Raw genomic sequence first — 23,398 nt, forward strand, 5'->3', positions numbered from 1 at the left:
ATGCAAGAATTCCAAATTCATGCCATTTACTGAAATATGTTAGATTCTAAACTTATATGCATTGATCCTCCTGTAATGATTACGCACAGAGTCAGAAAGACTTGACAACAACCATTACAGAGCATTCCAAGGATATCAACTCCTTGGAAACATCCTTCTTGCATTAAGTTTCCTAATCTTACACAGATTGAATAATTTCCAACTTTGAAACATTTCCATATTCCATTTTGACTATCACTTCTGAACAAGAGTTGCCTCCTTACAGATTATGTCAATATGGTCCTTCCAGAATTAACACTATACTTCCAACTGTCCTTGAGCAACCAATCTTTGGTAAACCTTAGATTGTCCTCGACAATTGCTTAATCCTTTTAGTCATATCCAGTTCTAGACCTTTTCCCTTCTTAATGCCCCAGGCATTTGGAAAATTTTAGAAAGGATAAATATAGCACATGTAATTGATCCTATATCCGAAGCATATGGGACACGAGTCATGATGTCTCACATAAAGACTAAACCAGTCTTTTGCTATAGCATTTCCATTTCTATTTGCCAAGTTCTCATAATTCAGATTATGAAAAGGGATGTCGTAATCATAATCGAATTTTAGAACGCAAATAATGGACCCATATATAGAATTTCCTTATGTTGAGTCATTCCAACATGAAATTCATATATATATCCTTGACTAAATATGACTTAAAACCTCAATCTAAGCTTTTAGAATTGAAATGAAGTATAATTTCCTCTCCCTTAATTATAGCAAAACAACTTTTTCAACCCCTGCAGCCTCACGAATTGAAACTTTTGTTTTCTATAATTAACATTGCTAACTTGCAATCTTTATCATAATTATCATGCTCCCACTAACATGATGATTATTAGCATAACACTCATGCTCCCACTAGCTTTGACATGTAATCAGAAATCAGCTGGACTTCTAGAAATCAATACATTATTGACTTTCTTACCAAAGTTCAGATTTCTGATACTAGATTGCTTTGATAAAACTTTATCAATATCATACACCTTATCTTAGATAGCTCACAGGTGTGTCTAAACAATTTTAAGAACTATGAAAAGGGATGTCGTAATCATAGTCTCGATTGTTTAGACCTTTACCACTTCTCACAAGTCCATGTTAGTGTGGTGGTTAACCACACACGCTCCACTAACGACTTTGAGAATGCAAATATCACAATTGCTATCTAGCTAAAATCTACTTAGTGAAAGTGTTTCCTCACCATCATTTTCATGAATCGGAGAGAAACCTTATGACACTTAGATTTTATGGTGTATGAGTTCCTATCCATATGAATTTTGTCAAAACCATAATCACAAGACAAGGTTACTGACAAATCCACACTTATATGGATTAAACTTGTGCAATCTTAAATTCTTGCCATTTGGCAGCTCAAGGGCCTACCATTGCTTCCAAGTAGCTGTACAACCAATTGAGAACTCTCAGAACTCCTATGCAAAGCCAACTTGAATAGGCACAGACATGTCGACACGATAGGTTATAAACCTCAAGTCGTGTGCTAGTGAAGAACTTCAGGTTTTATTCTTGATTAGTTCTTGAGACTTTCAAGACCTTTAAGACTCCCACTGTCCTCTTGACATATAAGACTTTCTTGTCAGATATTCAAGAGATAGTGTGGATTCTAATCAAGACAAACACTTCACACAATTGGCCTTAGTTGGTCTTTGTTTTATCCAAAACATCACAACTTACCAATTTCAAATGTACAAGAGTAGAAAACTTTTACTCTTACATTTGACAAGTGTTTTAAACCTTCTTTAAGACATGTCACTCAAGTTACAATCTTAGAGTATAACTCTAAGAATTGCTTTTGGAACGAAGTATAAATCATCTTCTTGATTTAACCACTTCAACAATTCATAGCTCCTCTTCTTAGCTACCAGAATGCACTTAGAGGATGAATTGTGATAAGGTCTCTTAATCATTAAGATGATTATATAACATGATACTAAAGTACTCTTCCATCTTTTCAGATTTGAGAAACTTTTATCTTTCTGCCTAAGTTGATTCTTCTTATTCGCTCTGCCATACATTGAAACCTTTTCCAATGTCTCAGAATTACACTTAAGCTTGTAAGTATAACCATATTTACTGAATTTTAGTAAATAATGACGAATAGTCTTAACGATCATTTGTGGTGGGCTTGATCAGTGCACAAGAATGTGTACTCGATCCTTTACTTGACTCACACATCCATGTGAACAAGTAGTTAGTCTTAATTTTTCCAATGCTTGAAAGTTCTTATTCATCATGCTATACAACTTGCATGATTCCAAGTTTCTATCCAACTAAAACTTAGGTGATGAGAATCTTTCCTTATTTGGTAAATTTAGACACTACCACAAATGAAAGAATCAAATTCATATTTCCACTCTTGCTCTTAATGGAATCTTATAAGCAACAAAAGTTTTCACAAATGCCATTGTAAGGATATTTTAAAATAAATAAAATCAAAAAAAAAATCTTTTATTTTAAAACTTTGTGGAAAAACTATCCTTACAATGCAAAAGCACATGAAAACTTTGTTGTTATTTATTCCTAAGCAATATATCATAACTCTTAAGAAGTAGCTCAAGAATCCGATCTTCAAACTATGCGATAGAAATTCATCTATGTCATCAGATTCAACATATTCTTTCTTTAAGTTTCTTCACTTTTTCTTTGATTCTTAAAACATCAACATCTGACCCAGTCACATCATGTATCAAGAATCTCAGAATAGAAACTTAGCAGAGTTAGATAGTGGACTTTACCCAAAGTAGAGTCAAACTTATTGACTTTAATATCCTTAGGTAAATTTGGCAGCTTCGCAACCAATGCCCCTTTCTTTGGCAATAGACCCTTGATAATGGGACTATCTCAGACTTAGCCGTTCTCTTTACCATTTGGTCAACCGAGTTGACTATGGCCGATCCCTTTCCATTGGGAAGAGAGAGCTTTACTGGATATCCAATGTCATCATTGTCAATGTCCATAAAGTTTTAGGAAGTTGATCTTAGCAAATAGATAAGATCATTAAGGGTCTTGTCATAGTCTGTTTCATAGGAGTCCCAAAGGAACTCACTATGTGACTTAGAAAATAGTTGAGTCACCAACTTTCTCAAGACTTTGACACCCAACTCTCCCGGCTTGTCAATATCTGACTACATCTCCAAGATGTGATCACATATAGACCTTTGCTTGCCAATAGGGCTTGAGTGACCTTAAACTTTTCAGGAACTTGTGGGTTAGGGAGAATAATTGGAGGAGGTGAAAGAAGTATGATTTCCATGGGACATCATCTTCATTTAGGAAAGCTTGTTTCAAGAGATTTGGGAAGATCATCTTTTGGGAGATATTCAAGAGAGTTGATTTAAAGTCCTTAATATAACACCCAATATGAAATATTAAGGCTAGGACCCAACAACCTATTTATAACTGGAAGAGGGATGCCGTAATCCAAGTTATAAAATAGTTGAAGGTAGGTAAATGACGATTTACCAATTTCCACCATGAAAAACGAAATATAATTAAGTTTTAATTGGATTTGAAACTCCTAGATCTTTTGAGATACATTGAACTTTCAATGGCATGTTTGAATCTCGATTGTGCCCTCTCAAGTTTGTGATTGGGATGTCGAGGATCACAAACAAGGTGTGAATAACCATGCAAATTGACTTGGTACCCTTAACTTTATCACCTAATCGATGTGCCGGTTAACCACACACGCTCCACCGATCTATAACAGAGTCAAGTTACCCTTTGCCACTCTTACTAGTCCTTATTAGTGTGCCGGTTAACCACACACGTTCCACTAATGACTTGGTAAGGTACAAAGTGTAATTTCATGGGTTAGCACATTTTTCACATTTTCCTAAGTAACTAAGATTGGGAATGTACAAGTGTTTAGTTACTTAGTATTTATCATCAATACTTGTAATTAAGGGAGAATTATAGTCCTTTCCTACCCGTTCGGCTAACGACCCTCCACCAGTCAAGGAAGCGGTGGGTGAGAGTGGACACCCATTAAACTGCCATTTTATAGGCAGTAACCTTATACCCCCCTTATAGACCGGCTTCGTGAATGAGGCCTACTAACGGTAAGATTGACTTTATCTTATACATATCTATATAATTAAAATTATAATAATAGTATAAGGGTTTGAATTTTAACTTTTAAAATTCTAAGGGCTAACTTGGAATTAAAGTATTCATAAGAGAAAACTTTTCAAATTCCAAAACTTGAGGGCAAGTTTTGAAACTATTCAAAACTAATTAATTCCATAACTTATGTGTTTAAAGTAGTTTTAATTAAAAAAAACTCTTCAAGTTCCATAACTTGAGGACAAGTTATGGAAGACTTTAAACTAATAAAAGAATGTAACTTTTCTTTATTTTGTAATTTATGGAATTAATTAAGGTTACACATTTTATTACTTAATGAAGTGACTCTTGAACCTCCATAATTTGAGGACAAGACTCTTCATTTTTGTAACCATTACTAACTTTTATGAGTTTTATGAAACTTAAATGTGACTTTTCATATAACTTGAGGACAAGTTACAAAAACACATTTTAGAATCAACTCTTAGATTAAAATGGATTGAAAACACATAATCAATTAACTTTTCTATTAATCTAAGCAACTCATAAGAACAAGATAATTTAATCAAACTTTTTCATGTAATTAGCCTAATCACTAAACTAATACAAAACATGAATCTATTGACAATTATCTTTGAAATTGGATTAGTATGAACATTACCACATCAAAACAGGATTATAGGTTCAAAAACAGCTTAAGGTAATGTTCCTAGTCCATTTCTAGCCAAAAAAACTCGAAGATATGCTGTCAGGGGCTCCTACTCGTCTAGTGTATCAACCTACTCGCCGAGTAGGATGATTTTCTTCATGGACTCGGCGAGTTCATCAGTGGACTCGGCGAGTCCAGTGCCCAGAATGCCCGAAATTCGACTTTTTCAGCATTTTTCAGCAATTTGCATCAAGTATAATTGAAAAAAAACCTGGCTCTGATACCACTGATGGGTTTTGAGCATTCTAACACTCCTAAGTGTACATGCAACCCTAAATACCTTCGATCTATGTTTTCTCTATTATACATGCAAATATGATTATCCAAGGTATTATCCTAACTAGCATACCAAAACATTGATACTAGGATACTAAAATAGATAGAATACATACCTTGTTGTTGTTGCTTGACTCCATGAAGCTTGAGAGCCTAGTGCCCCAAGTGTGACACCTCAAATGGTTCACACAACATCATGAACTCTTGGAATAACCATGAGAAGAAGACATACATGTTCAAATCGGCTAGCCCTCAAAATATGTATCTCTAGTGCCAATTTCTTGAACTAAAGGGGTTCTTATATAGTGTGGCTATTAGGGTTACACCATGTAACTCATGACTTTACCCATTCCTTATGCTCCATGGGTTTTAACCTCCATGGAGTATCCATGGATCACCACATGGGTTAAACCCAACATAAAGGAATCTTGGATCATAAGCCCACATATATAAGAATGAATGATTTACACAATCAATCCCCATATATTTAAATAGTCTCTTTTTTATCACTAAATTAAGTCCAAATTAATTCTTGATCAATACTAATTAAATAACATGATTTCATATTAATATATTAGAACTTATAATATATTAATATGTCACAAAATGTCTTTTCCTCATAAACGGTCTATCCAAATGTTCTGATGCCATGCAACCCAAATGGACCATGCCGAGTCGGGTCAAGTACATACCAATTATAGTTATGGACTTAGACACTAATCCAACACATACGTAGGTTGTACTCTAACTTTAGATGGCCATACTTTCAAGATAGACCTCATGCTGGTCCCAATTAAAAGTTTCGACGTCATTATCGGCATGGATTGGTTGAGTCTTCATCGCACCGACATCTTGTGCTTTGAGAAAGCAGTTCGTCTTAACCTCCCTAACAGCGAAACCCTAGTTATCTATGGCGACAAACCTAGTACGAACCTTCGCATCATTTCGTGCATACAAGCTCAGAAGTGCTTGCGAAAGGAATATCATGCATTCCTCGCACACATCGTCGATACGAGTCAAGAAGTGAAAGATATTCAGAACATGCCAGAAGTACGCGACTTTCTCGACATCTTTCCAGAAGAACTTCCAGGATTACCACCCCAACGCCAAGTCGAGTTCAGAATCGACTTAGTGCCAGGGGCTACTCCAGTAGCCAAATCTCCATATCGTCTAGCACCAGCGGAGATGCAGGAACTTTCCAATCAGCTTAACGAACTTCTCCAGAAGGGATTCATTAGGCCAAGCTTCTCACCATGGGGAGCACCGGTCTTGTTCGTCAAGAAGAAAGACGGATCGTTTCGTATGTGCATCGACTACAGGGAACTCAACAATCTTACCATTAAGAATCGTTATCCCTTACCCCGCATTGACGATTTATTTGATCAACTTCAAGGAGCCAACTACTTCTCGAAGATAGATCTACTATCCGGGTACCACCAACTACGAGTGTTAGAGGAGGATGTTCCCAAGACAGCCTTCCGAACTCGTTATGAGCACTACGAATTCGTAGTGATGCCATTCGGATTAACTAACGCGCCCGCAATATTCATGGATTTAATGAATAGGGTGTGTCGTCCTTACTTGGATTAGTTCGTCATCGTCTTCATCGATGACATACTCATCTACTCTGGTAGTAAGGAGGAACATAGTCAACATCTTCGTCAAGTCTTAGAAACATTACGATCGGAGAAGCTCTATGCGAAGTTCTCCAAGTGCGAATTCTGGATTCGAAGAGTCGAATTCTTAGGCCACGTAGTTAGTGAAGAGGGAATTCACGTGGACCCTTCCAAAATCAAGGCCATTGAGAATTGGTCAGCACCGAAGACACCTACAGAAATTCGTCAATTTCTAGGTCTCGTTGGCTACTATCGCAGGTTCATTCAGAACTTCTCCCGAATTGCGAAACCTCTTACAACAATGACCCAGAAGGGTGTGGCCTTTGACTGGGAAGAGAAGCAAGAGAGAGCGTTCCAAACGCTCAAGCGAGCCTTGTGCACCGCACCAATACTATCCCTCCCCGAAGGGATAGAAGACTTCGTTGTCTATTGCGATGCTTAAAATCAAGGGCTCGGCTGTGTTCTGATGCAACGAGGTAAGGTCATCGCCTATGCCTCGAGACAGCTGAAGACACATGAGGTCAACTACACCACCCACGATCTTGAGCTAGGAGCAGTTGTCTTTGCTCTAAAGATCTGGAGACACTACCTGTATGGTACATAGGGCCTTTCGAGATTCTCGCAAGAATCGGCCCTGTAGCTTACAAACTTAACTTACCATGCGAACTCAGTAACGTACATTCTACTTCGCACGTCTCGAACTTGAAAAAGTGTCTGTCCGACGACACTCTTGTAATCCCACTCGACGAGATCGATATCAAAGAGAGCCTCAACTTCGTGGAAGAACCAGTAGAGATCATGGACCGGGAGGTCAAGTAAACGAAACAAAGCCGTATCCCGATAGTGAAGGTTCGTTAGAACGCCAAGCGAGGACCGGAATTCACTTGGGAGCGAGAGGATCAGATGAAACTGAAATATCCTCGTCTTTTTACTTAGTTATTTGTAACTACTTATTTGCTTAAACTCTAATTTCGGGACGAAATTCCTTCTAACGGGGGATGATGTGACAACCCGAAATTTCTATTCTGTACAACCATTCGATTCAATAGAAGTCAGAACAGTTTCTACTAACTTTCAAGCTTTTTGGAAAAAGTTTGAGTGTTTTAAAGTTAGTACTTCAGGAGATAACATGAGAGAGGATGCCCTAGGGTTTATTGTGCAACAATAATATTCCAAAACTCCAAGAGTTTGGAGTTTACGGCCTAAACAAAGGTGTTTACGGCCGTAAACCCTAAAAGGGGGTATAAATATGACACTTAGTCATTATTTACCACTTTTCACATTTTCAAGGTCCAAAACCCATTTCTCTCTCAAGTATCATCCGACTTTTCTTCAAGATCTTCAACTTTGTAAGTCTTTCTATCCCTAAAAAGTTAATATCTTACTTAATCTAGTGATCTTACATGATTCCATCTGTGAAATCATTCCAAAAGTGTAGATCTTCAAGTTTCACCAAGAACACCAAGAACACACACTAGTGTTCTTGGACTTTTAGCACCTTTTCAAGCTTCTACCTAGTAAGTACTCTTACCCTAGTGTATAATAAGACTTGTTACACTTCTAATCATCAAGAAAACCCCAAGAATCAAGATCAAAGGTGTTTACGGTCCAATATGTTCTTGGACCGTAAACCCTAACAAAGGGGCCAAAGTGGCCCTAGTCCCTTACCAAGCCTTGGAAACTAGCCTAGATCCCTTCCTTGATGTGCTTAGTACTTGAAAACATCAAAAGACCATAAACCATTTGGGTTTACGGCCGTAAACCCAAGGAGAAGTGGTCCAAGGACCGTAAACTCCCTAAAGGAGTGAAATGGTGCCCTAATCTCTTCCTAAGGCTTAAACATGAAGTAAGAATGCTTCTTATGATCTTAATGGCTTCAAAACACAAAATGGTCAAGTACCATTAGTTTACGTCCATAAACTCATGGGTTTACGACCGTAAACTCAATAAGAGTTGGTCACAAAACCGTAAACTCCAAAGGAGTTTACCCTTGAACCCTAAACTCAATTACAAGGTCCTACCACCCTTAGATGCAATCCTTAGGACTTTTAGCACTTAAATCAAGTGTTTTACATGTCTTAGGATGTCTTAAATTTGGTTAATTAGTTGTTTTATGACTAATTGGATACATATATGTGTGATTATATGTTAACTAGGATCTTTGTGTGTGTACAAGTCTTCACTTGACACCTAGCATCCTATCCATTCCGTTCATCCAAACCACTCACTACAGGTGAGTTCATACCCCCTTAATCAATCTTTTAAATGATTTTAAATGCTTTCATGGGGGCAAATACAAGTAGAAAACAGGAAGTTATAGAATCAATCACATGTGATTTATAACTGTGTTTTCAAACAACTGATTTCACATACTTCAAAATGTGATAAATACAATGCTTTTCAGTTATTTTTACTTTGTTATCAACAAATTACTGTTGAATTATTTTATAAACTGACATCAAGTCATTATTATTTATTGTTCAAAACTCTTAAATTTTTTACAAAACCTCTTTCAATTTACTGTTAAAAACCATATCTATACACTTATGTTTCATGTATATATGTATTGATATGAGAGCTTTCATTCTTTATTCAGTTCCAACACTCTTGAGTAGCAAGGGTGTATAAACCTACTTGGACATTCAATTTACATTCCAGTAAACTATTATAGGTATAGTTTAGGGGATACAAATTACTATTCCTATTACAAGGAATTACATAAGAGTCAGTTCATTCATGAGTCTATACTATTATATGAAGAGATACTATTACATGTTATCCAGAGAGAAATACTATATCTATACAGAGAGAAATACTATATATATACTATACGGGACTGACCATCCTACACCTGGCTGCTAGCTATAGCGGGACTTGTTCATCGACGGATGATCTCGGTTGTACTGTTCGGCGAGTTTCCACGCCGTGTTTATCCTAAGGCAAAAGGATACGATTTCAATGATTATATAATTTTCCCTATTACTTTTATTTTGTGACACATTCACATAAAAGATGAGGTAGACTATATTTTTATAATAATAGTTTTACAGGGAAAAATCTTCATTGATACAAAAATGCAAACCTTCAAAGCATTCGGGTCTTGGTATAAGACTACTTTTTATACTAGTAGGAAATATGGGATTTTCTAGGGTTTTCACATTTATACTAAATGTTTTATTAAACATTTACAAGTCTTTCATAACAGCTTTTCGAATCAATGACACCATAATACTTATGAATTCACCAGCTTTATGCTGATCTACACTTTCAAAATAACTTGTATTCTCAGGTTACCAGTAGACAGGTACGATGACCAGGTTTTGAGAAGACGGAGCACAGACAAGACTCGTCTTTATTTTGATTACATATTTTGGTGTCTTATTACTATGAAAAACACTCATGTATTAAAACTTTACTTTTAATGCAATGGATGATGTTGTTGCTTGTTTACTACTTTGCACTGTTATGATACTTTACATGACGTCCTCCACCCCCGAACGTTTCCGCCGTTCCGGTTTTGGGGTGTGACAATATTGCACTTAAAGGTAGTACAAGGCAAGTAGGGTCGATCCACGGAGACACGGGACAATTGGTCTATACCTCTTTGCACAAGGTACTATGGTCACCAATAGTAAAGAGAGGGGGGTTTAGAATGCAATGATTAAACAAACAATTAAAAACATAAGTAATCAACTAAATGAGTGAATTAAATTCAGAATTTGTAAGGACTCCAACTCTATGTATGACAACTTAGCAATGCGATTCCAAGATAACATGATATTTGCTCAATTCTATCTAAGTTGGTACTTGAAAGTGTTAACAAGCTCTAACACTTCCCATTCACCACATTAATTAACCAAAACAAGTTATGTGATTATTCTAACCTTACTAACCTAATCTAAACACACTCTTAGAATTAGATTGAAAGATTGCATTAAACTTTATGTGAATGTTCCCAACAACACCCAATACTCCTCACAAGATCGGGAGCGTAAGAGTGTGTGAATAAAATTTACACTAAATTCATTCAATGGAAATCAGTTTAGTGCTTGTTACTTGTTCAATTTCACAAAACAATTACGGATTTTGTAAAAGAGATAACTTGAATGACCTAACCCTAATTCAAATGGCCAATAAGAATCACAATTAGAATCAAACATTCGATTAAAGCAAAATCAAATTCACTAGATAGAAATTAAAAGCAAACATCAAGTCATATGACTGAAATCACAACTAAGAAGTCAAGACATGAAGTTGGAGAAACTAGGGTTCTAGCCACACATGGCTAGAACAAGATCAAAAGTTAAAAGATGGAAATAATTCACAATTACAACTTACAAATAAGAGAAATAATGTTTCCAAATGATAAATGGTCAAATCTTTGCAAAAACCTTCGAAATCCCCTCTCTAATAATGCTCTGATATGATGTATGTGTGTAAAAATGGCTTTCATCCCGTAATATGAAAGATAGGAAAAACTGTCAAAAGGCAGTTTTTGGGTCGAACACGGCCCGTTTTAAAATAGGCTAAACTGACACAGGTCGTGTTCAGCAGCCAACACGGCCCATGTTGATTTGCACTAAACTGACACGGCCCGTGTTCAGCATGGTCAGCAGCCTCTTCTTGGTCAAAGACGCCCCGTGCCCACTTTTCAGTGTAAATTCAACACTCCCCGTGTACCTCTCTGACTCCAATTCCAAACTTGATTTTTCGAACTTTTCCATTCTTCGCCCGATCATCCCGAAATCTTCACCAATGCTTCCTGACACTTCCCAAATCGCGTTCCAACCTCCGGTTTACCTAAAAAAGACATAAAAGTGTACAAATAAGGTTGTTCTAGAGACTAACATGAGTATGATGAAATGCAAGAAAAAGGAAGAATAATTATGCTAAATATATGTATGAAAAGGGACTAAAAGGTGTGCAAAAAGGTGCACAAATTGCACCTAACAAATCTCCCCAAGCTTAGACCTTTCTTGTCCTCAAGAAAGAACAAGAACCGGACAAACAGGACGATGTCTAGATGGCAAAAAGAAACATAGAACTAATGGGGACAAAAAGATACTTAAGGAACAAAAATGAACCAAAGAAAAAATTTAATAACACAAGTAATCTATTTATTTATTTTTATAAATATGGACATATACGATCAAACTTTACATCAATGGGGCTCTAATCATTAATACCTAGGCGACCATCCTGCTACCTTCCACATATCACAGACTCCCAAAGTGAGGAAGACCACGAAACGGTGTAACCCAATAATCCAACCATAGTTTTATTTAAACTTCATACTTTAATTAGCTTTTGTGAGCGAAAATAACACAGTTCGGGATCTCATGTCCTTAAGACTAGATGGTGAAGAATCAGAATCGACGCATCCTTAAGAACCCGTCACGGCGAATCAACTTTCGCTGAAACAGTGAGCCCACCCGAAGGGGCCCAGCTCCTATGCTTTAACTTTTTCAAGAGCCACAAGTATCATATCACACAATTCTTCATTCTCCATATTTGACTTTGAGATGGCTTTTGATTTTTGATTAAACTTGGATTTGTATCTTCATTTTGAGCTTTGAATTCTTCAATCAACTTTTGAATTTCTGAAAGTTTCTTCGATTAAGTGCTTGAAATTTTTGATTTGGGTACTGGATATGACAGTTGTACCCACTCTTCTTTCTTGACTGTGTGGATCTGATACTTAAGATCTCTGTTACCGCGAGGGTAACGCGTGTCAACTAATAGGTCCGTGTTTTGTGGGTCCAGAGTTGCCGATAAAGATTCTTTTTAAACATTCAGAAGCAAATCATCCTAAAGATGTTATTACCGCCCACAAAAACGTTTCAGTATGCCATTTTTTTATTATCTAGGGTTGGGGTCTCGAATTACGGTGTTTGGGTCCCCTAGTTATGATAGTTGATTCTACACTTCCGGTTACTATCCGGTCGCTTTGGATTTTTTTTTTTGTTTTCCCACTTCATTGAGGTATCGTATGTAAAGAGTGTCATCATCTCGTATAATTTTTTTTAAGATACGATGAAAAAAGCTTTGAAACTAGAGCAAAGAGGAAAAATATCTTTGGGTTTTATATTTTAAAATGCAGGGTGCAAAAGAAATTTTTTTTTTTGAAAAATTGATATGTGTGAAACGAACTAGTTTTAATCCTACTAACTTAAACACAAAGACAAACACACGAAAGGCAGTGTACATATCGATTAGCAGTTTAGTTCAGGTAAGTAGGGTATCGAACACAGGGAACGGTAAACAATTAAAATAAATGCTAATATTATCTAAATAAAACAAGTAATAGAAAGGAGGTTTTCTTTAGTTTTGCAAGACTAGAAACTTAAACAATTAACTAAAACTTAAACTAAGAAACTAAGAGCTAAGCAAATAAAAATCAAATAAATTCAATAATTAAGGAGACTTATGTTTAGGTTTGAATCATTTATTCCTACGGTTGATTTTATGACAAGTGCAATGGATTAATTGGCATTGGCTACCGATTAGTGTGATTAGGTTCACGTTCACTATTACTAATCCTTAGAAAACAAATTAATTCAAGCAGTGATCAAGTGATTAAACTAATAAATTCCCTAGTTTAATTATTCGGGTTAAATAAGACTTGTAATTAGCTAATTAAATTGGTAATTCAATTAACCTCTTGTTGATGGTGTATCACACAAGCTCACACATTAATTTACCCATTCTCTAGTTAATCCTAGTTTCATATTCACTATTCCTAGGCATATAGCAATGTGTTCACATAAATCGTGTGAGATAAGCAATTAAGAGATGTTCATGCAGCTTAATTACTTAGCTATTAACAGAAAATAGTTATGGTTAATGCATAAGGTTCTTTAACAAGCTTAATAAAACAAGTTCACCAAATTAAATTAATCCAACCACAAAATCAAACCATAATCACAAAATCATCTATCCTAAACAAAAGGTATGAGTTTTAGCTCATGATTACAACAGAAACAAGCTCAAAAACAAAATCAATTGGTAAAAACATAGTTCAAACAAGAGATTAGGTAAAGAGTAAACTTGATTTTGCCTTGATTCTCCTTAAAATTTAATGTAGGGTTGATTCCTTTGCTTCCTACGCTCCAGCAGCACCTTTAGTCGACAATTGGCCTCCAAGGGTTCATCTATATGCTAGGGTATCGGGCAGGAATGCCCTTTATATAGATTTTCACAAAACAGAGGTGACTCGTCGAGTCCAGTGACCTACTCGGCGAGTCCGTCACTTAAAACCCGTGTACGACAAGTCAGCGACTCCAGAATCACGAAAGTTCGACATGACTCGTTGAGTTGATACCCAAATCGTCGAGTCCGTTTGGAATCAGCATTTTCTCAAAACACGAAAGTCGTCCAAAATTGTGTGTAGTTTTCAGAACACTTTGAATCTCGTCAATCGGAGTTACGGTTCATGAGATATGGCCAAAACACTGACGAGGGGTCAAGCTGTCCAGCAACATCCTTCTTTCTTCAAAATCCAAGATCCAAGCCTCCAATCGCTAGCTCCGCTTCCTTTTCCTTCCGAGCATGTCATTATTGCTGAAAAATGAAATTCTAAACTAATTAAGCACCTTTTGTTCATTAAATGAGACAAAAACAACATAAAGTATTAAGATAATGCATGAATTTTATAACTAAATATGCCCATATCAAAATACCCCACACTTGACTTTTGCTTGCCCCCAAGCAAAACTGAATTGTAGTACACTAATATTACATAAGACAATCCCAATTGAACCCAACCATTATGCCAAGACCGCAACGCATGCATTTGTGTCTAAATTTTTTCCGAAGGACCCCCCTCAATTCTAAATACTCACAATCCTCATAAACACTCGCCCACTTCTTTTGAACAATGCTCATTTTATGCATCCCTCCGAATCCATCCCCAGAAAACTTCCTAACCTCAAGGTATTTTTGGTCAAGCAACCCAAGCATACATAATCTAGAAAAAATTACAACTTTTTGATACCAGAATGGAGCTCTTTGGATTTCTTCACTTCTTTGTTATTTGATCTTTGATTTCTTTGAATTCACCACCTTGTTCTTTGATTTTTGGTATCTTCAACTTTTTTTTTTAATTTCTTCAGAACTTTGATCTTTTGATCTTCACTTTAAACTTGATAGCTCCAAAAATTCTTCAACTTTTTGGTAATTTCTCTCTTTTTTTTACATGTATATCTCACTTTTTCCACTCAAAACCTACATGCTTAAGCAAGGGCGCTCAACTTCAACCTTTATTGGTTAAAGTATTAGTTTTCCTAGATACATTTCAAGTACACGATGCTAAACATATTGTGTCCCTCAAACCAAGCGAGGTTGTGTTTTTGTCCCATGATTTCACTAGAATAAAGGGGGCCACAAATGCATTATAACATATATTGGCTCAACTAAACATTTGGGTCCTCATAGAATCATCAAACATAATACTAGCATGATCCCTAATTGCTTTTACCAAAATTTCTAAATTAGCCCTAGCAATTTTATGCAAATTTTTAAAATTAATCTAAATTTTAACTAAATATAACCAACCCCCTACCCCAAACTTAATTTATGCAATGTCCCCATTGCATATTATGCATGAATAAGAAAACATAAAAATAAAGAGGGAATTGGAACAAACTCCCCTGGGATAGTAGTTGCGAGGGTGATCTTTCTTCTTTTGAGCTCCATCTTCAGATGACTTTGGCATGGGAACAACTCATCCATGCCTTGGGTGTCAAAATCTCGTGTGGTACAGTCTTTATAAAAGCTCCAAATATAAGGGAAAAACTCTTGGAAATGCTCGGAAAATGATCTTCAAAGAATAGAACCAACGCCCATATCAAATGTCATCAAATCTTCAGCTCAAAAGTAAGAAGAATGAGCGACTCGTCGAGTAAGTATGTAGAATCGCCGAGTTGAAGCGTAAATGGCAGAAGAATCATGAATTTTCACATGGACTCGGCGAGTCCATAAGATGCACTCGGCGAGTAGATCGCTGTGTGACAAAATTTTTATTCTGCCCAAGTCCGTTTCTGATGTATGGGGGTTATATAAACTAATATTTTTATTCTAACATCATTACTAAGCAAAAGTTGATAAACTCCGATCTTGGTCACTGGTGAAGACTTCTTGTTTCCCATGATCTTGATCACTTATCTAAGGACACGTAACTGACTGGGTAAGAGTTCAGCAGCAGCTTTTGGAAGCTACAATTTGCTGGTCAAATTTAGAAGTCATACTAGCAATTATAGTTACAGACTTATCCAAGTGGGACACTATTGGATTAGGTGTCTAAGCCCATAACTATAATTGGTATGTACTTGAATTGATAGCAGCACAGTCCTTTTGGGTTGCCCTCAACCTAGCAACTGGACAAGGAAATTATGAAATGAGAGATATTAATTTATAAGATTAATAAATTAATATAAATGATTTATTAATATGTTAAAAGATTAATATATTAATTAGAAATCATTATGTTTAATTAATAGTTAGCCAGAAATTAATCAGGATTAATTTTGGGGTTAAAAGTATTAATTATAAAGTGCAGGGACTAGTTTGCAATTATCTAATAGTTGAGTGGAAGGCTCCAGAACCTCCTTGGAAGGAGGTGGACGAAATCTATAGGGGAAACCCTAAGGATTTCGTCCAAGGGGCTTTGGATAAGGCCTTTGGGTTAGCTTAGGCCCTAAGCAAAGGAGTATTAGGGTTTTCCCTAAACCCTAGATCCCTCAGCTATATAAGGAGCCTCCCAGCTCCTAAAATCGGCCACTCCTACCTTGGAAGTAACCCTAGGCCGATTTTTGCATACCCTACCCTCTCTCCTTCAAGTTTCCTTCTTGCTAGTTCTTGGGTGTGATTCCATTAGAGGCATTACATTTGTGGTGCTAGGCTTCCAAGAAGATCAAGTTCAAGAGGATTAACAATTGTTTGCTATAACAATTGAAAGGTATGTAATTCTAAAACCCTAGTTTGTTAATTTCGAAATTAGCCTCTCTCCTCTAGGGTTCTTGTTTGCAATTCAAAGTTATATGTTCAATAGTTAAAACATAGATCCAAAGTAGGTTGCATGTGAACTTAGGAATTGTTTTTCTAGTTTATTTGTTTTACCTAAAACCCATCATTGGTATCAGAGCCATTGTTTGTTTTAAATTGAATTGCTATAATAGTTGAATTGCAAATTAGGGTTTATAGCCATTAAACCCTAAAGGCCAAAATTTTCGTTTTTTAAAGGTTTTTGGTTCAAAGGGTTTTTCGAAAAACCCTAGCCTCCATGAACCCTAATCGAAATTAGGGTTAGGGTTTTGGAAAACCCTAGCCTCCTCCCTTGAATTTCGAAATTTGCTTGTTATTTTAGGGTTTTATCTTATTTTGGATAATTAATACTTTATTGGATAATTATTGACTAATTGGATAATTGAGAAAAATAAGGAAATTATCCTTTACCCTAATTTTCGAAATCTAGAGGGATAAGGATTAGGATTAAATTAATTGTTTAATTTGATTAGATAATCCTTACAAGATTTAATAGATTAATTAAAAGTTAATTAATAGATAATTATTAAATCTAGTTATTTGGTTTATTTTAAATTTAAATTAATAGTTTAATTTTTCGAAATTTATATAAACCTTAAAGTTTTAAAAAGTTTAAAACACACCTTATATATGTATTATAATTAAAAGTTTAATATTATATATGTATAAGAATATGGTCAGTCAAATCGCTAGTATGCCTCATTCACGAAGCTAGTCTATAAGGGGGTATAAGGAAACTGCCTATAAAATGGTAGTTGAATGGGTGTCCACTCTCACCCACCGCTTCCTTGATTAGTGGAGGGTCGTTAGCAGAACGGGTTTGATAGGACAACTACATCTCATTAAAAGTATAATGTTATTAAAGAAAGTACTAGAACATTATTTTACAAAATCCCAACTCTAGTTACTTTAGGAAAAATGTGAAAAGTATGCTAATCCATGAAATTGCACATTATGCTTTATTGGTCGTTAGTGGAGCGTATGTGGTTAACCAGCACACTAAAAGGCACTAATAAAGAGTAGTAATGGGTATCTCATAATTGTCATTTTGATGGAGCGTGTGTGGTTTACCAGCACATCAATAGTTAATGATAAAGACAATGAGGTTACCAAGCACATTTGCATGGTTATTCACATCTTGTTTGTGATCCTCAGCATCCCAGTCACAAATAGAAGAGCATAATCTGAGATTAAAACATGCCATTGAATAGTTTCAATGTATCTCAAAAGAATCAGGAATTTCACTTCGTTTATTTCGTCTAATGGTGGAATTGGTGAATCATCATTCACCTACCTTTATGAAATTTACACTTGGATCTCGGCATCCCATTTCTAAGTTGTGAATCTTCATAGTTGGATCCTAACCTTAATATTATATCTTTGGGTTATTATATTGAGGTATCTTGAAATCTAACTAAAACTTTCTTTCCTTTCAGATGTCTACTCCTGGAAACACTTTTGCTTCATCATCCTCCAACCACAACTTCTCTTTGCTCAACATTTGCTCCAAAGTCGTTATGGATGGCTCTAACTATAACGATTGGATGCGTAACATCAAGATGGCGCTTCGATTTGAGGACAAAGAATATGTCCTTGAAAAGGAGCTCAAAGAGCTTGATGAGTCTAAAGCTACTCCTGAAGAATATGCTGCCTACAAGAAACATTATGATGATGCTACCAAAGTGGCATGCATCATGGTCGCAACCATGTCCCTAGAACTGCAGAGGTACTATGAGGACTACTGGCCCTTTGAGATGAACAAGGACCTTATGGAGAAGTACCATAAGCGAGCTCGTCAAGAAAAGTTTAAAGTAGTCAAGTCACTCATGGCTTGCAAGATGAAAGAAGGGGAGTCGGTTGTGTCTCATGTGCAAAGAATGCAACGCTACATAGAGCGTTTGGTCAAGCTCAACATTCACTTTGATGAGGAATTGGCCATTGACATGGTCTTGAACTCATTACCTGATTGTTATGGTCAGTTTATTCTAACTTATCATTTGGACAACACTGAGCAGACACTGGCCCAATTGCACAACTTGTTGCAGACAGCTGAAGCAGGGATGAAGGGTAAAAATATAGCCTCCACTCCTGCAAGTGCCCCTGTCTTGGCTATTAGACAGGGAAAGGGTAAAAAGAGGAAAGGTCCTCCTAAGCAAAACTGGAAGAACAAGGCTCAAGTTGGGTCATCTGGTAATGGCCCAAAGGCTAAGCCCAATGCTACCATTCCCCATGTTTCTGATGCAAAAGATGCAGATTGCTTTTATTGTAATGACAAAGGGCACTGGAAGAGAAGCTGCCCAAAATATCTGCAGGATATCAAAGATGGCAAAGTGAAGCCATCTTCAGCAGGTATTTACACTATTTCTTCTAATAACTCATTATCTTCGTTCATGGGTCCTTGATACAGGATGTAGTTTTCACATCTGTTCTGATTTACAGGGGATAAAAGAAAGTGAGGAGATAGAGCGAGGAAGGACAAACTTGATCATGGGAAACAAGAAGTCTTCACCAGTGACCAAGATCGGAGTTTATCAACTTTTGCTTAGTAATGATGTTAGATTAGATTTATTAAATTGTTGCTATTCGTTTGAGATGACGACAAACATTATTTCATTTCATGCATTGTTCAGACAAGGTTTTAAATATTCTTTTAATGATTTGAATGGTTCAATTTCTGTTTATAGGAATGGTGTTTTTGTATTTGAAGCTTTGCCTTGTGATGGTGTGTATGAAACAGTGACTTGTGTTGATAGCTTAGGAAATAGTGTATTTAATATTGACTTGTCTAATAGTGTAGACAAGGCATGCTTGTGGCATTGTCGTCTTGGACACATTAACAAGAAACGCATAGCCCAACTCCAAAAGGATGGAGTGTTGGAATCATTTGACCTAAAATCAGATGATATGTGTGAATCTTGTCTTTTGGGAAAGATGACAAAATCACCATTCACAGGGTCTTGTGAAAGAGGTGAAGGTCTGTTGGATCTCATACACACAGATGTGTGTGGGCCCTTCAGATCAACTACAAGGGATGCTAATCAATTCTATGTGACTTTCACTGATGATTATAGCAGATATGGCTATATCTACTTAATCAAACATAAGTCAAAAACCTTTGAAAAGTTCAAAGAGTTTAAGCATGAGGTCGAAAATCAATTAGGCAGGAAGATAAAGGTACTTAGATCCGATAGAGGTGGGGAGTATCTTAGTATCGAGTTCAACGACTATCTGAAAGAATGTGGGATAGTCTCACAATTAACTCCTCCTAGGACACCACAGTTAAATGGTGTAGCTGAGAGGCGTAATCGAACCTTGTTAGACATGGTTCGTTCTATGATGAGTCGTGCTTCACTTCCTATTCACTTATGGGGGTATGCCTTAGAGACAGCCGCCCACATCCTCAATCTTGTCCCTACAAAGAAGGTTGCCAAAACACCTCACGAAATGTGGACGGGGAAAGTTCCCTCGTTAGCACATATTAAAGTCTGGGGTTGTGAAGCTTTCATAAAACAGGAGACTCACGACAAGCTAGCAGCTAGAAGTGAGAAATGTGTTTTCATTGGTTACCCAAAAACAGTCTTTTGGATATTTGTTCTACAGACCTAGTGAAAACGTGGTCTTTGTAGCACGAAGAGGAGTCTTTCTAGAAAGAGAGCTCATATTCAAAGTGGACAGTGGGAGCACCATTGACCTTGAAGAAATTCAAGAGTTAGCCAATGAAGGAACCTTAGATGACACTAGCACTCAGCCAGAGGAAACAGTTGTTGGGTTATGAGCATTCTAACACTCCTAAGTGTACATGCAACCCTAAATACCTTGGATCTATGTTTTCTCTATTATACATACAATTATGAACATCCAAGGTATTATCCTAATCTAGCATACAAAATAATAAATATAACAAGATAGAATACATACCTCTTTGATGTAGAATGTCTTCATGAAGCTTGAGTGCCTAGTGCCCCAAGTGTGACACCTCAAATGGTTCACACAACACCAAATACACTTGGAATAACTTGAGAGAAACTTGAACACTCCTTGAAATCGTCTAGCCCTCACACTCACACATTAGTGCACGATTTCTTGAGCCATAGGATTCTTTTATATGGTGGCTATTAGGGTTACACCATGTAACTCATAACTTTACCCATTCCTTATGCTCCATGGATTTTAACCTCCATGGAGTATCCATGGGTCACCCCATGGACTTAGTCCAACATAAGGAATCTTGGATCACAAGCCCACATATATAAGAATGAATGATTTACACAATCAACCCATATATTTAATTAGTCTCCTTTTGATCACTTAATTAATTCCAAATTAATTCTTGATCAATACTAATTAAATAACCTTATTAATATATTAGAACTTATAATATATTAACCAACCTTAAGTGTTATTTCTCTCATTATAGTCTATCCAAATGCATGATGCCAGGCAACCCAAATGGACTATGTCGGGTCGGGTCAAGTCTTACCAATTATAGTTATGGACTTAGACATTAATCCAACAGTCTCCCACTTGGATAAGTCTAAAACTATTATTGCGTATGACTTCAGGAACCGATCAGCAATCGTAGCTCTCAAAAGCTTCTGTCTAACTCTGACCTTGTCGATGAACTCTGACCTTTGTCAATGACTTGTCCATTAGATAAGGGATCATATATTCCTCCATTCTAGATATCATATGGACTGAGACATGGATTATCAATCATTCTCTCTGTCCATTTGTTGTTTCCCGATTTCCAATTCATGATGACTGACTGATTGAACAAATCAAATCAGTCCTGGCTTGGCCAAGCACTCACATGTATCATCTTTAAATCATCGAGGGGCCCACAGATATCGCTTTTATCCCGAAGGTAAAAGGAATGGATAAACTTCGACTCATATGGCTTGTTCTACTACTTGTTGAATCATACACAAAGGCACGTTTTATAACATCGAGTTACCAATGCGTTTTCGTGCAATCAATGTATAACCAACTCATAGTAACAACTCATATCTCTAGGTTTGAAGAATATAAGATATTATCGTCTCATGATCACTCGTGATAAAATCCATGAAGTGATTCAAATGAGCGCGGGTTGAATCCAATACTCAGAACTTATGAGCACTCATGAGTGTTGTAGCACCACTTTGTCCACCAACTTGGACCTCTACAAACCAACCCATGACAGTCTTGATTCATATCTACTTCCCACATATGACCGACTGTGGATGGTTTGAATAACTTAATCATTCAGGAAGAGCGACTTTAGGTTTTATTCTTGATTAAGTCTTGAAACTTTCAAGAGCTTTAAGACTCCCACTGTCCTCTTGACATAGAAGACTCCCTTGTCAAATATTCAAGAGATAGTGCGGATTCTTTATCAAGACTAACACTTTACACAATTGGCCTAAGTTGGTCTTTGTTTTATCCAAAACATCACAACTTACCAATTTCAAATGTACAAGAGTAGATAACCTTTTACTCTTACATTTGACTAGTGTTAACAAACCCTCTTTAAGATATGTCACTCAAGTTACAATCTTGGAGTATGACATATCTTAAAGAGGGTTTGTTAACACTAGTCAAATGTAAGAGTAAAAGGTTATCTACTCTTGTACATTTGAAATTGGTAAGTTGTGATGTTTTGGATAAAACAGAGACCAACTTAGGCCAATTGTGTAAAGTGTTAGTCTTGATAAAGAATCCGCACTATCTCTTGAATATTTGACAAGTGAGCCTTATATGTCAAGAGGACAGTGGGAGTCTTAAAGCTCTTGAAAGTTTCAAGACTTAATCAAGAATAAAACCTAAAGTCCTTCACTAGCACACGACTTGAGGTTTATAACCTATCGTGTTGAAATTTTTGTGCCTATTCAAGTTGGCTTTGCATAGGAGTTCTGAGAGTTCTCAATTGGTTGCACAACTACTTGGAAGCAATGGCAGACACCTGAGCTGCCAAATGGCAAGAATTTAAGATTGCACAAGTTTAATCAATATGAGTTTGGAGTTGTCACTAACCTTGTCTTGTGATTATGGTTTTGACAAATTCACATGGATAAGAACACATACACTATTAAATCTAAGTGTCATAAGGTTTCTCTCCGATTCATGAAAATGATGGTGAGGAAACACTTTCACTAAGTAGATTTTAGCTAGATAGCAATTGTGATATTTGCATTCTCAAAGTCGTTAGTGGAGCGTGTGTGGTTTACCGGCACACTAACATGGACTTGTGAGAAGTGGCAAAGGTCTAAACAATTGAGACTATGATTACGGCATCCCTTTTCATAGTTCTAAAATTGTTTAGACACACATGTGAGCTATCTAAGAGAGGTGTATGATTTTGATAAAGTTTTATCAAAACAATCTAGTATCAGAAATCTGAACTTTGGTAAGAAAGTCAGCTGATTTCTGAGTACATGTCAAAGCTAGTGGGAGCATAAGTGTTATGCTAATAATCATCATGTTAGTGGGAGCATGATAATTATGACAAAGGTTGCAAGTTAGCAATGTTAATTATAGAAAACAAAAGTTTCAATTCGTGAGGTTGCAGGGGTTGAAAAAGTTGTTTTGCTATAATTAAGGGAGAGGAAATTATACTTCATTTCAATTCTAAAAGCTTAGATTGAGATTTTA

The sequence above is a fragment of the Lactuca virosa genome, chromosome 1, assembly GCF_052849685.1.
Source record: "Lactuca virosa cultivar CGN04683 chromosome 1, Lactuca_virosa_CGN04683_v6, whole genome shotgun sequence".
NCBI lineage: Eukaryota > Viridiplantae > Streptophyta > Magnoliopsida > Asterales > Asteraceae > Lactuca > Lactuca virosa.